The sequence below is a fragment of the Scyliorhinus torazame genome, chromosome 1, assembly GCF_047496885.1.
Source record: "Scyliorhinus torazame isolate Kashiwa2021f chromosome 1, sScyTor2.1, whole genome shotgun sequence".
Classification (NCBI taxonomy): domain Eukaryota; kingdom Metazoa; phylum Chordata; class Chondrichthyes; order Carcharhiniformes; family Scyliorhinidae; genus Scyliorhinus; species Scyliorhinus torazame.
The window spans coordinates 278,319,449-278,335,059 of record NC_092707.1 but is presented as its reverse complement, the minus strand read 5'-3'; the positions used below and the strand labels follow the sequence as shown (position 1 = coordinate 278,335,059).

The following is a 15,611-nucleotide window of genomic DNA, read 5'->3' as shown; positions in this document are numbered from 1 at the left end:
AGGCCCAGGATCTCGTCCTCGTTCTCCGGCACCTTCCTCATCACCTCCTTGATCTCCTTCTCCTCCGCCTTCTGGGTCACCACAATTCTTTCCATGGAGGCCAGCATCTCCGTTTTCAGCTCCGTGAAGCAGTTTTTAAGGAGCTCCTGCTGTTCTCTGGCCCACTGGACCCACACCTCCCGATCTTCGGCTGCCATTTTGTCCTCCCGGACCTTCCCGACCTTCTTCCCCGCGCGTCTGCCGGCTCCGCTCCTGGTCCTCTCCATGCACCGGGGGGGGGGGGGCGGGCGGCTCCTTTTAGCGGCCCGAAACACCGATCACGGCGGGAGCTGCCGTTCGCGTGACCTAGCAGGTCATGGCTGCTACCGGAAGTAGGAAGGGAGGTCATTGATGAAGCAGCTGAAGATGGTTGGGCCTAGGACACTGCCCTGAGGAACTCCTGCAGTGATGTCCTGGAGCTGAGATGATTGACCTCCAATGACCACAACCGTCTTCCTTTGGGCCAGGTATGACTCCAACCAGCGGAGAGTTTTCCCCCTGATTCCCACTGATTCCAGTTTAGCTGGGGGTCCTTGAAGCCATAATCCATCAAATGCTACCTTGATGTCAAGGGCAGTCACGCTCGACTTCTGGGTGCGGCGATGACTAGCTAAGTCACATGTTTCGGCACCTCCCGTTCCAACGGACTTTTGGGCTCTTATCGGGAGCCCCAACGGAAATTTTCAAAGGCTAAACCCAGTGTGAGGCGACATAGGAAGGAGTACCCCCGGGTGTGGATGAAAAGAAGTGATACTAGTGGCCAGATTGTGGAGGATCCTCTGGAGCAGTGGCAGAGAAGGGAAGGGAGAAGCAAGATGGCGGCTGAGGGAGCCCAGTCGGTATGGGGCCTGGAACAGCAGGAGTTCCTCTGGCGATGTGTGGAGGAGCTCAAGAAGGAGGTGCTGTCGCCGATGCTGCAGGCGATTTGAGGGGCTGAAGGAGACGCAAAAGACCCAAGAGATGGAGCTCCATGGAGTGAAGGCCAAAGCTGCCAAAAATGAGGACGAGATACAGGGCTTGGTGGTGAAGACTGAGATGCACGAGGCGCTACACGAGGTGTATGGAGAGATTGGAAGCCCTGGAAAATAGCTCGAGGAGGAAGAACTTAAGGATTTTGGGTCTTCCCGAAGGGGCAGAGGGAGCGGACGTTGGGGCGTACGTGAGCGTGATGCTCCATACCTTAATGGGAGCTAAGGCCCCGACGGGCCCCCTGGAAGTGGAGAGAGTGTACCGGGTCCTCGTGAGAAGACCAAAGGCAGTGGTGAGATTCCACCGCTACAAGGGCAGGGAGATGGTCCTGAGATGGGCTATGACGACACGGAGCAGCAGATGGGAGAACGCGGTGATCCGAGTCTACAAGATTGGAGTGCGGAGGTGGCGAGAAGGAGGGAGAGTTTCAATCGGGCCAAGGCGGTGCTCCACAGGAAGAAAGTGAAATTTGGAATGTTGCAGCCAGCAAGACTGTGGGTTACACACCAGGGCAAACACCACTACTTCGAGACGGCAGGGAGGCGTGGACATTCATTCAAGAGGAGAAGTTGGACTAGATTGGGAAAGGATGTTTGGAATGAAGTAGTGAGGTGGTGGCAAGAAATTGTAAATCGAAGGAGGGGGACACGAAGAAATGTGGGCGCCGGTGGGGAAGTGGATGGGGAAGGAGAGCGGGAGCTGCGCCATTAGGGGCGGGGCCGAGAGGGAAGTGCGGGCTCTGTTCCCGCAATATGGAAAGTGTGGTGGGAAAAGGGGGCATAGGGACGAGGGGGCCTCACACGCAGGGAGGCTAAGGATAAACTGGGGAAGCCGAGGTCAGCCAGTGTTTGCTGACTCCGGGAAGCAATATGGGGGGTGCAATCAAGCTAGAGCGGGATCTAGTGCGGGGGCGATTAACTGGGTTGCTGCTGATAAGGGGAAGGGGGAGCTGTTATGGGATGGTCGGGACGGGAGGGTGCTGTCTGGGGGACAAGCGGTTGCGTGGGAACCGGGTGAGGAGCTGGTTTAAAAAAGGGGATGGCTAGTCGACGAAGGGGGGGGGGGGGGGGGGGGGGGGGGGGTAAAAGAGCCCCCCCCCCCCCAACCCGGTTGATCACGTGGAACGTGAGAGGGTTGAATAGGCCGATTTAAGAGGGCAAGGGTATTTGCGCACCTAAAGAAGCTAAAGGCAGACGTGGTTATGCTTCAGGAGACGCACCTGAAACTGGCGGATCAGGTCAGATTAAGAAAAGGATGGGTGGGACAGGTATTCCACTCGGGCTTGGATGCGAAAAATAGAGGGGTGGCAATATTGGTGGGGAGACGGGTATCGTTTGAGGCAAAGACCATAGTGGCGGACAGTGGGGGTAGGTACGTGATGGTGAGTGGCAGATTGCAAGGTGAAGCGGTGGTGCTGGTGAACGTATATGCCCCGAACTGGGATGATGCGAACTTTATGAAGCGTATGTTGGGGCGCATCCCGGACCTGGAGATGAGAAAGTTGGTAATGGGGGGGGGGGGGACTTCAACACGGTGCTGGACCGGTCCAGATCTAGGACCGGGAGGAGGCCGGCAGCGGCCAAGGTGCTTAAGGGTTTTATGGAGCAAATGGGAGGAGTGGATCCCTGGAAATTTACTAGACCGAGGAGTAAAGAGTTTTCCTTCTCCTCCCACATTCATAGAGTGTACTCCCGGATAGATTTCTTTGTCCTGGGAAGGGCTCTGATCCCGAAGGTGGCAGGAGCGGAGTACTCTGCTATAGCCATTTCAGATCATGCCCCACATTGGGTAGATCTGGAACTAGGGGAGGAAAAGGAGCAACGCCCACTTTGGAGATTGGACATGGGACTGTTGGCGGACGAGGGGGTATGTGGAAGGGTGAGGGGATGTATTGAAAGATACCTAGAGGTCAATGATGACGGAGAGGTCTAGGTGGGAGTAGTCTGGGAGGCGCTGAAGGCGGTGGTGAGAGGGGAGCTGATTTCCATAAGGGCCCATAAGGGGAAACAAGAGGGTAAAGACAGGGAGAGACTGATTGGGGAGATTCTGAGGGTGATTAGGCAATATGCGGAGGCTCCGGACGAAGAACTACACAGGGAAAGACGGAGACTACACACGGACTTTGACTTGTTGACCACGGGTAAGGCGGAGACGCAGTGGAGGAAGGCACAGGGAGTACAGTATGAATACGGAGAGAAGGCGAGCCGACTGCTGGCCCAACAACTTAGGAAGAGGGGGGCGGCGAGAGAGATCGGAGGAGTTAGAGATGAGGAGGGAAGGCTGGAACAGAGCGCGGAGAGGGTGAACGGGGTATTTAAGGTATTCTACGAGAGATTGTATAAGGCCCAACCCCCGGAAGGGAAAGAGGGAATGATGCATTTCCTAGACCAGTTGGAGTTCCCGAAGGTTGAGGAGCAGGAGAGGACAGGACTGGGAGCGCAGATTGAGGTGGAGGAGGTGGTAAAAGGAATCGGGAACATGCAGGCAGGGAAGGCCCCGGGACCAGATGGGTTCCCGGTGGAATTCTATAGGAAATATGTGGACCTGCTGGCCCCACTCTTGACGAGAACCTTCAATGAGGCTAAGGAAAGGGGGACACTACCCCCGACGATGTCGGAGGCGACGATATCGCTGATCCTGAAAAGAGACAAAGACCCGCTGCAGTGCGGGTCATACAGGCCCATCTCTCTCCTGAACGTAGATGCCAAGTTATTGGCCAAAGTGATGGCGACAAGTATAGAGGACTGTGTCCCTGGGGTGGTGCATGGTGACCAAACAGGATTTGTTAAAGGGAGGCAGTTGAATACCAATATATGGAGGTTGTTGGGGGTGATGATGATGCCCCCACCGGAGGGGGAGGCGGAGATAGTGGTGGCTATGGATGCAGAGAAGGTATTTGATAGAGTGGAATGGGACTATTTGTGGGAGGTACTGAAGAGATTTGGATTTGGAGAGGGGTTCATTAGATGGGTTCGGCTCCTATACGGGGCCCCGGTGGCAAGTGTGATTACGAACAGGCAACGATCCGACTATATAGGGGCAAAAGACAGGGGTGCCCCCTGTCCCCGTTACTGTTTGCGTTGGCAATTGAGCCATTGGCCATAGCGCTGAGGGGCTCTAGGAAGTGGAGAGGGGTACTTAGAGGAGGAGAAGAACATCGGGTGTCATTATACACGGTTGATCTGCTGTTATATGTCGCGGACCCAGTGGAAGGGATGCCTGAGATAATGCAGACACTCGGGGAGTTTGGAGAGTTTTCGGGATACAAACTGAATATGGGGAAGAGTGAACTGTTTGTGATGCACCCCGGGGAACAGGGCAGGGGAATAGACGAGCTGCCGCTGAGGAGGGTAACGAGATTTCCGGCATTTAGGGATCCAGGTGGCCAGGGACTGGGGAACCTTGCATAAGCTTAACTTGACACGACTGGTAGTGCAGATGGAGGAGGACTTTAAGAGGTGGGATATGGTGCCCCTGTCATTGGCGGGCAGGGTGCAGGCGGTTAAAATGGTGGTCCTCCCGAGGTTTCTTTTTGTGTTTCAGTGCCTCCCCATACTGATTACAAAGACCTTTTTTAAGAAGGTGGACAGGAGCATCATGAGCTTTGTGTGGGCCGGAAAGACCCCAAGGGTAAAGAGGGGGTTCCTGCAGCGCAGTAGAGATAGAGGGGGATTGGCACTGCCGAGTCTGAGTGATTATTATTGGGCCGCTAACGTGTCTATGATATGTAAGTGGATGAGGGAAGAAGAAGGAGCGGCGTGGAAAAGGCTGGAGATGGCGTCCTGTAGGGGAACTAGCTTAAAAGCACTGGCAACGGCGCCGCTGCCGTTCTCCCCAAAAAGATACACCACAAACCCAGTGGTGGTGGCGACTCTGAAGATTTGGGGACAGTGGAGATGACAGGGGAGTGACGGGGGCCTCAGTGTGGTCCCCGATAAGGAACAACCACAGGTTCGTCCCGGGAAGGATAGACGGGGGATTTCAATCTTGGCAGCGAGCAGGAATTGCGCAACTGAAGGACCTGTTCTTGGACGGGACGTTCGCGAGTCTGGGAGCACTGACAGAAAAATACGGGTTGCCACCTGGGAATGCATTTCGTTATATGCAAGTGAGGGCATTTGTGAGGCAACAGATGAGGGAATTTCCACAGCCCCCGGCGCAAGGGATCCAGGACAGAGTGATTTCGGGGGCATGGGTGGGTGATGGTAAGGTGTCCGATTATATACAGGGAAATGAGAGACGAGGGGGAGACGATGATAGAGGAACTGAAAGGAAAATGGGAGGAGGAGCTGGGGGAAGAGATTGAGGAAGGGCTGTGGGCAGATGCCCTAAGTAGGGTAAATTCCTCGTCCTCGTGTGCCAGGCTCAGCCTGATCCAATTCAAGGTACTGCACAGGGCGCATATGACGGGAGCAAGATTGAGCAGGTTTTTTGGGGTGGAGGATAGGTGCGGGAGGTGAGCGGGAAGCCCTGCGAACCACACCCACATGTTTTGGTCATGCCCGGTATTGCACGGGTTCTGGGTGGGTGGCAAAAGTGATTTCAAAGGTGGTGGGGGTCCGGGTTGAACCAAACTGGGGGTTGGCTATATTCGGGGTTGCAGATGAGCCGGGAGTGCAGGAGGCGAGAGAGGCCGATGTTCTGGCCTTTGCGTCCCTAGTAGCCCGGCGAAGGATTCTACTTATGTGGAAAGAAGCTAAACCCCCGGGCGTGGAGGCCTGGATAAACGATATGGCAGGGTTTATAAAATTGGAGCGGATAAAATACGCACTAAGAGGTTCGGCTCGGGGGTTCACCAGGCGGTGGCAACTGTTCCTCGACTATCTCGCAGAGCGATAAGGGAAAATAGGAAAGACAACAGCAGCAATCCAGGGGGAGGGGGGGAGGGTGCATTCGGGTATTTGGGGTTTTTTTGTGTGTTGTTACATATTTGTTGTTCGTAGTTATCTTCTCAATGTTACTATTTCTTTTCGTTTTTCTTTTTTTTTTGTGTTGGCACTTGCCGTTAGTTAATACATTATTTTAAAAACGATCAATGTATATATTGTTACAAAGTTGTAAAAATGGAAAAATTCTTGGTTGATCGAAAAACTTTAATAAAATATATTTATTTTTAAAAAAAGGGCAGTCACGCTCACCTCGCCTCTGGCATTCAGCTCTTTTGTCCATGTTTCTACCAAGGCTGTAATGAGATCAGGAGCTGAGTGACCCTGACGGATTCCAAACAGAGTGTCCGTGAGCAGGTTATTGCTAAGTAAGTGCCACTTGATAGCACTGTTTGATTAAAAAATATTTTTATTCAAGGCATTTTCACATACACAAACAGAATCAGAAGAACAACCAAACATTTCAATAAACAACCAACAACCGCTTCCCCTCCCCCACCCCTCAAATCTCTTTAAATCAATAAATGGCTTCCACCTCCAGGTGAATCCATCTGCCAACTCCCTCCATGCAAACCTGACCTTCTCCAGCCTCAAGAATTCTGGCAGGTAAGCTGGCACGGAGGCACAGTAGTTTGCACTGCTGCCTCATGGGGCCGAGGACCCAGGTTCGATCCCAGCCCCGGATCACTGTCCGTGTGGAGTTTGCACATTCTCCCAGTGTTTGCGTGGGTCTCACCCCACAGCCCAAAGATGTGCAGTTAAGGTGAAATAAATTGCCCCTTAATTGAGGGGTAAAAAAAGAATTGGGTACTTTTATATTTATTTAAAAAAAGGAATTCTGTCAGGTCGCTCACCCACACTCTCTCGCTTTTGGCAGCTCCGAGTCCTGCCACCCATGCAAAAACCACCTCCAGGCTATCGGAGTCATAGAATTTACAGTGCAGAAGGAAGCCATTTGGCCCATCGAGTCTGCACTGGCCCTTGGATAGAGCGCCCTATTCCCGTAATCCCACCCAACCTTTTTGGACACTAAGGGCAATTTAGCATAGCCAATCCACCTAACTGGCACATCTTTGGACTGAGAGGAAACCCATGCAGTCACGGGGAGAACGTGCAAACTCCGCACAGACAGTGACCCAAGCCGAGCTGTAAAGCAACTGTACTAACCACTGTGCTACCGTGCTACCCTAAAGTCAAAGGCCAAAATGTCAGCCTCTCCCACCCCCTGAACTCCCGGGTCTTCCAACATCCCAAATATTGCTACCTCTGCACTCGGAATCACCTCCACACCTAGCACCTCGGACATCATTTTCATGAACCCCTGCCAGAACCCCCTCAATCTTGGACAAGTCCAGAACATGTGCACCACCCAAACCTATTCTCTACCCCCGCAAAGACCCTGCTCATCCTCGCCACCATCATATGAGCCCTAAGCACCACTTTAAATTGGATGAGGCTTAACTGCGCATATGACAAGGACGCATTCACCCTCCTTGAGGACTCAGCCCCCACCTGTCCTCCCAGCTCTTCCTCCCATTTCTTAATATAAGAACCAGGAGTAGGAGTAGGGCATTTGGCCCTTCGAGCCTGTTCCACCATTCAATGAGATCATGGCTGATCTTTTGTGGACTCAGCTCCACTTTCCCGCCCGGCCACCATAACCCTCTATTCCTTTATTCTTCAAAAACTATCTATCTTTATCTTGAAAATATTCAATGAAGGAGCCTCAACTGCTTCACTGGGCAGGGAATTCCATAGATTCACAACCCTTTGGGTGAAGAAGTTCCTCCTGAGCTCAGTCCTAAATCTACTTCCCCTTATTTTGAGGCTATGCCCCCTAGTTCTGCTTTCACCCACCAGTGGAAACAACCTGCCCGCATCTATCCTATCTATTCCCTTCATAATTTTATGTTTCTATAAGATCCCCCCCCCCCTGCATCCTTCTAAATTCCAACGAGTACAGTCCCAGTATATTCAACTTCTCCTCGTAATCCAACCTCCTCAACTCTGAGATTAACCTCGTGAATCTCCTCCGCACACCGTCTAGCGCCAGTATGTCCTTTCGAAGGTAAGGAGACCAAAACTGAGCACAATACTCCAGGTGTGGCCTCACGCACACCTTATACAGTTGCAGCATAACCTCCCTAGCCTTAAACTCCATCCCTCTAGCAATGAAGGACAAAACTCCATTTGCCTTCTTAATCACCTGTAAACCAACTTTTTGCGAATCATGCACTAGGACACCCAGGACCCTCTGCACAGCAGCATGTTTTAATATTTTATCATTTAGATAATCCCTTTTGCTGTTATTCCTACCAAAATGGATAACCTCACATTTGCCAACATTGTATTCCATCTGCCAGACCCTAGCCCATTCACTTAAACTATCCAAATCCCTCTGCAGACTTCCAGTATTCTCTGCCGTTTTTGCTTTACCACTTAGCTTAGTGTCATCTGCAAACTTGGACACATTGCACTTGGTCCCCAACTCCAAGTCATCTATGTCAATTGTGGGCCCAACACTGATCCCTGAGGGACACCACTAACTACTAATTGCCAAACAGACAAACACCCATTAATCCCCACTCTTTGCTTTCTACTAATTTTTTTTTTTATAAATGCTTTATTGAAAATTTTTTCCGAAACAACAATTTTTCCCCTCTTACAAAGCAAACGCAACAATAACAATACAGAAGTTTTAAACAATACACAAGTAACAAAACCCCTTTATCTTTGACCTAAACTAAACCCCCCCCCCCTCCCCCTGGGTTGCTGCTGCTGGTCATCTGTCTTCCCTCTAACATTCCCCTAGGTAGTCGAGAAATGGCTGCCACCGCCTGGTGAACCCTTGAGCCAATCCTCTCAGGGCAAACTTTATCTGCTCCAGTTTAATGAACCCCGCCATATAATTTACCCAGGCCTCCAGTCCGGGGGGTTTCGCCTCCTTCCACATGAGTAGGATCCTGCGCCGGGCTACTAGGGACGCAAAGGCCACAACGTTGGCCTCTTTCGCCTCCTGCACTCCCGGCTCTTCCGCAGCTCCAAATAGAGCTAACCCCCAGCCTGGTTTGACCCGGGCCTTCACCACCCGCGAAATCACTCCCGTCACTCCCTTCCAATACCCTTCCAGTGCCGGGCATGCCCAAAACATATGTGCGTGGTTTGCCGGGCTCCCGCCACACCTCCCACATTTGTCCTCCACTCCAAAGAACCTGCTCAATCTTGCTCCCGTTATGTGTGCTCTATGTAGCACCTTAAATTGAATCAGGCTAAGCCTGGCGCATGAGGAAGAGGAATTTACCCTGCTTAGGGCATCAGCCCACATACCCTCCTCTATCTCCTCCCCTAGTTCTTCTTCCCACTTTCCTTTTAGTTCGCCCACCGACTCCTCCCCCTCTTCCCTCATCTCTCGGTAAATCTCTGACACCTTGCCCTCTCCGACCCACACCCCTGAAAGCACCCTGTCCTGTATCCCCTGTGTCGGGAGCAAGGGAAATTCCCTCACCTGTTGTCTAGTAAATGCCCTCACCTGCATATATCTCAAGAAATTTCCCCGGGGCAACTTATACTTTTCCTCCAATGCTCCCAAGCTCGCAAAAGTCCCATCTATAAATAAATCTCCCACCCTCCTAATTCCCAACTGGAACCAGCTCTGAAATCCTCCATCCATTCTTCCTGGGGCGAACCTATGGTTGTTCCTGATTGGGGACCCCACCAGGGCTCCCCGCACCCCTCTCTGTCGCCTCCACTGTCCCCAGATATTCAATGTTGCCGCCACCACCGGGTTCGTGGTAAACCTTTTAGGCGAGAGCGGTAGCGGCGCCGTCACCAGCACCTCTAGACTCGTCCCTTTACAGGACCTTCTCTCCAGTCTTTCCCACGCCGCTCCCTCACCCTCCATCATCCATTTACGTATCATTGCCACATTGGCGGCCCAATAATAATCTCCCAAGTTCGGTAGTGCCAATCCTCCTCTGTCCCTACTACGCTGAAGGAACCCCCTCCTTACTCTCGGAACTTTCCCTGCCCACACGAAGCTCGTGATGCTCCTGTCTATTTTATTAAAAAAGGTCTTAGTGATTAGTATAGGGAGACATTGAAATACAAATAAGAACCTCGGGAGGACCATCATCTTAATTGCTTGCACCCTGCCCGCCAGCGATAGAGGCTGCATGTCCCACCTCTTGAAGTCCTCCTCCATTTGTTCTACCAACCGTGTCAGATTAAGTCTGTGCAAGGTTCCCCAGCTCCTAGCGATCTGAATCCCCAGGTATCGGAAGTTTCTTTCCACTTTCCTTAGAGGCAAGCCTTCTATCTCTCTACTCTGGTCCCCTGGATGTATCACAAATAATTCACTCTTCCCCATGTTTAGCCTATACCCCGAGAAATCCCCGAACCCCCTCAAAATTCGCATAACCTCTATCATTCCCCCCGCTGGGTCCGACACGTATAACAATAGGTCATCCGCATATAACGAGACTCTGTGTTCTTCTCCCCCTCTAATCACCCCTCTCCATTTCCTGGAGTCTCTCAACACCATGGCCAGAGGTTCAATTGCCAACGCGAACAACAATGGAGACAGCGGGCATCCCTGTCTTGTTCCCCTATATAGTCGGAAATACTCCGATCTATGTCGACCTGTAACTACGCTTGCCGTTGGAGCCCCATAAAGAAGTCTAACCCAGCTAATAAACCCGTTCCCAAACCCAAACCTCCTTAACACTTCCCATAAATACTCCCACTCCACCCTATCAAATGCCTTCTCTGCGTCCATTGCCGCCACTATCTCTGCCTCCCCCTCCACTGGGGGCATCATTATCACCCCTAATAGTCGTCGCACGTTAACATTCAGTTGTCTCCCTTTTACGAACCCTGTCTGGTCTTCGTGCACCACCCCCGGGACACAGTCCTCAATCCTCCATGCCAGTACCTTTGCCAACAATTTGGCGTCCACGTTCAACAATGAAATGGGTCTATAGGACCCGCACTGCAACGGATCTTTATCCCTCTTCAAAATTAACGATATCGTCGCCTCCGACATCGTCGGGGGTAGAGTCCCCCCTTTCCTGGCCTCATTGAACGTCCTCACCATCAACGGGGCCAACAAGTCCACATATTTTCTGTAATACTCCACCGGGAACCCGTCTGGTCCTGGGGCCTTCCCTGCTTGCATGCTTCCCAGTCCCTTAATAACCTCGTCCACCCCAATCGGTGCCCCCAGGCCTACCACCCCCCGCTCCTCCACTTTCGGGAACCTCAATTGGTCCAGGAACTGCCGCATCCCCTCCTCTCCCTCTGGGGGTTGAGACCTATACGGTTCCTCATAGAAGGTCTTGAACACCTCATTTATCTTTCCTGCCCTTCGCACCGTGTCTCCCCTTTCGTCTCTAATTCCTCCTATCTCCCTCGCTGCTGCCCTCTTTCGCAATTGATGAGCCAACAGGCGACTCGCCTTTTCCCCATATTCATACCTCCTCCCCTGTGCCTTCCTCCACAGTACCTCCGCCTTTCTGGTGGTCAGAAGGTCAAATTCCGTCTGGAGTCGTCTCCTCTCCCTGTACAATTCCTCCTCCGGGGTCTCTGCAAATTCCCTATCCACCCTTAAAATCTCCCCCAGAAATCTTTCCCTTTCCTTGGCCTCTGTTTTCCTTTTGTGGGCCCCAATGGAGATCAGCTCTCCTCTGACCACCGCTTTTAGTGCTTCCCATACCACTCCCACAGGGACCTCGCCGTCGTCATTGACCTCCAGATATCTCTCAATACACCCCCGTACTCTTGCACACACTCCCTCATCCGCCATCAGTCCCCATCTAATCGCCAGAGTGTTCTCTGCTCCCTTTCCTCTCCTAATTCCAGGTCCACCCAATGTGGGGCATGATCCGAAACCGCTATGGCTGAGTACTCCGCTTCTTCCACCCGAGAGATCAACGACCTTCCCAAAACAAAAAAATCTATCCGGGATTTTTATGGACATGGGAGAAGAAGGAAAACTCCCTCGCCCTAGGTCTAAGAAATCGCCATGGATCCACTCCCCCCATTTGGTCCATAAACCCCTTAAGTACCTTGGCCGCTGCCGGCCTTCTTCCGGTCCTTGAGCTGGATCTATCTAGCCCCGGGTCCAGCACCGTATTAAAGTCCCCTCCTAAAATCAAGTTTCCTACCTCCAGGTCCGGTATACGCCCCAGCATCCGTCTCATAAATCCCGCATCGTCCCAGTTTGGGGCATACACGTTAACCAACACGACCTCCATTCCCTCCAGCCTGCCACTCACCATTACATATCTACCTCCGCTATCTGCTACGATGTTCTTTGCTTCAAATGCGACCTGTTTCCCCACCAAAATGGCCACCCCTCTATTCTTTGCGTCCAGTCCTGAGTGGAACACCTGTCCCACCCATCCTTTCCTTAGCCTAACTTGGTCCGCCACCTTTAGGTGCGTCTCTTGGAGCATAACCACGTCTGCCCTTAGTCCTTTCAAATGCGCGAGCACTCTGGCCCTTTTTATCGGTCCGTTCAGGCCTCTCACGTTCCACGTGATCAGCCTTACTAGGGGGCTACCTGCCCCCCTCCCGTGTCGACTAGCCATTACCTTCTCTAGGCCAGTCCCATATCCCGCCTCCGCGCTCCCGCTCGCTCCCCCAGCGTCGCACACCATCCCCGCCCACCCACTCTTTAGCCATTTCCTTTTGGATTTCCGCAGCAGCAACCCAGTTGTTTCCCCCCCCCCCTCCCCGCTAGATCTCTTTCTAGCATGATTGCTCCCCCCATATTACTTCCGTAAGTCAGCTGACTTCAACTGACCCCTGCTACTCCTGCTCACTCCTCGACCCCCCCCCATGTGGGGAACTCCCATCCGCCTTGCGCCTGTCTTCCCGCCTTATTCTTTATGGTGCGGGAACATCCCTTTACCTGACCCGCCTCTTATGGCGCAGCTCCCTTTCCCCTCCCCCTCCCCTTCCCCATTCTCCAACTATGTCCCGTCTTTCCCCCCTCACCGGCGCCCACATTTCCCCAATGTCTCCCCCCTTCCCTGTTTACTTTTCAATTAACTTCCACCGTAACATTAACAATAACATTTCCTGCAGCATCAGTCCCTCAGTTCCGATCCAATTTCTCTTCTTTGATGAAGGTCCATGCTTCCTCCGCCGTCTCGAAATAATGGTGTCTCTCCTGATACGTGACCCATAGTCTTGCCGGCTGCAGCATCCCGAACTTCACCTTCCTTTTATGCAACACCTCTTTGGCTCGGTTGAAGCTCGCCCTCCTTCTCGCCACCTCCGCACTCCAATCCTGGTATACCCGTACCACTGCATTCTCCCATCTGCTACTCCGCACCTTTTTAGCCCATCTCAGGACCTCTTCTCTATCCTTAAGGCGGTAAAATTGCACGATTATCGCCCTGGGTGGTTCTCCCGCTTTTGGTCTTCTCGCCGGAATCCGATTTGCCCACTCCACCTCCAAGGGGCCCGTAGGGGCCTCAGCACCCATCAGTGAGCTCAGCATCGTACTTGCGTACGCTCCACAGTCCACTCCTTCCACACCCTCAGGGAGACCCAGTATCCGAAGGTTCTTCCTTCGCGCTCCATTTTCTAGGGCTTCGATCCTTTCAGTACACTTTTTATGAAGTGCCTCGTGCGTCTGTGTCTTAACCGCCAGGCCCAGGACCTCGTCCTCAATATCTGTCACCTTCTGCTCCACCACACGGAGCTCTGTCTCCTGGGTCTTTAATGTCTCCTTGAGCCCCTCAATTGCCTGTAGCAACGGGGTCAGCACCTCCCTCTTCAGCAGCTCCACGCACCGTCTCACAATTTCATGCTCAGGCCCCCATGTCGCCTGCGCTTTCTCCGCCGCCATCTTGTACTTCTCTCTTTCTGACCCTTTGGTCGACGATTCCTCGCGCTGCAGCCACCGCCGCCGGTTTTTTCCTCCTTCGTTTGGGGGGGACTCCCTTCTCACACGCCCCACACCGGGTTGCGTCGTCGAAAAATTCCCCGTTGCGGCTCTTAAAAGAGCCCGAAGGTCCGTCGGAGCTGGAGCCGCCGAAGCGTGCGGCTAGCTAGGCATCACCGCAACCGGAAGTCCCTTCAGTGGCCTTGATGAGGTCTTTTCACAGTTGTTCCCTCTGCTGCTAGAATTCACTTTTGATACAGGCCCTCAGGTCAGCTTGCAGCTTTAAGCTTGCCCTTCCCCCGCCTGCATGCTGGAAGAGGCCCTGTTTATCCTGCAGTTGCAGCCAAATCTTTTACTGTTTCTGTGTGTGTCTGGCAACCAAGAGACATACCCTTCCTGGGGGACACTGTCGGGGGAATATTGCAGCCTTCTTCCCACACCGGGAAATGTCAAACAAATGCCGTGGGGGCCCTGTAAAAGAGCCCAAAAGTCCGTTCCAAGCAGGAGCTGCCGAAAATGCGACCTAGCTCTGCATAGCCGCACCCGGAAGTCTGCTTTCTACTAATTAACCAATCCTCTATCCACGCTACTACTTTACCCTTAACGACATGCATCCTTATCTTAGGCAGCAACCTTTTGTGTGGCACCTTGTCAAAAGCTTTCTGGAAATCCAGCTATACCACATCCATTGGCTCCCCGTTATCTACCGGACTGGTAATGTCCTCAAAAAACTCTCACTTTTTTTAAAATTTAGAGTACCCAATCATTTTTTCCTATTAAGGGGCAATTTAGCGTGGCCAATCCACCTACCCTGCACATCTTTGGGTTGTGGGGACGAAACCCACACAAACACTGAGAGAATGTGCAAACTCCACACGGACAGTGACCCAGAGCCGGGATCGTACCTGGGACCTCGGCGCCCTAAAATTCCACTAAATTAGTTAGGCACAACCTGCTCTTTATGAACCCATGCTGCGTCTGACCAGTGGTACAATTTCCATCCAGATGCCTCGCTATTTCTTCCTTGATTATAGAATCCAGCATCTTCCCTACTACCGAAGTTAAGCTAACTGGCCTATAATTACCAGCTTTCTGCCTTGTGATGAACGGTTACTGTATTACTGTACCCTTATCATCATGTACGGTGGTGTCCCCTTTAAGACCAAGCTTGGCACCCTGGGGACTCCGCCTCCGGCTCCGCCCACCTGGGAACCGTATATAAGGGGCCGCCTTGTGGGCGGCACCCAGTTAGCAACAGTCTCGGCACTAGGCTAGTTCTTAGCTTATTAAAGCCTTCTTTACCGTTTTACTCTCTAAGCGTTGTTATTGAGGGTACAACAATTTAATAAGCTAAACTACATCAGGATGGACGCAGGTCTAAAACAAGAGAAGCTCAATCTGGAAGCACGGACACCGGAGGCAAAATAAATTTTTTAATACTGGCTCTGATGTTTCGAAGCCTACCTGGACTCCTCCGAGACTCCCATCCTGGGGCCACGCAAGCTGCGCCTGCTCCAGGCCCGGGTGAGTCACAGAATCTCCGCCACGCTCGAAAAGGCGACTACATATGCAGAGGCGGTCGAGTTACTCCACAAGCGGTTCGTCAAAAAAACATAAAAAAGAAAAAGGTACACAGCAACGCACTCTACTACCTGCCGGCAGCACTCTGGGGAATCGCTAGACAAATTCGTTTGAAAAACTCACCGCGCTTGCCCAGGGACTGTGACCGGGACAGACCCATGATGAACCGGGGAAACACATAGACCGCACGCGTTCGTGTCCGGCATCCGCTCGACCTACATCCGGCAGCGGCTACTCGAAAATGG

General features: G+C 52.5%; 1 protein-coding gene across 7 annotated transcripts in view; it reads left to right on the top strand.

Annotated features, from left to right (window-relative positions):
* tasp1 (taspase, threonine aspartase, 1) overlaps positions 1-15,611 on the top strand; it is a 147,127-nt gene that overhangs the window by 113,256 nt on the left and 18,260 nt on the right. Inside the window, exon 12 of one of the 7 annotated variants that reach the window (XR_011946999.1) lies at positions 6,132-6,262. The exons of 5 other annotated variants lie outside the window; for them this stretch is intronic. The gene's annotated coding sequence lies outside the window, so the exon portion shown is untranslated. Of the gene's footprint in view, positions 1-6,131; positions 6,263-15,611 lie in introns of those variants that run through there. One more of the 7 variants, XR_011947001.1, reaches the window with a different exon arrangement.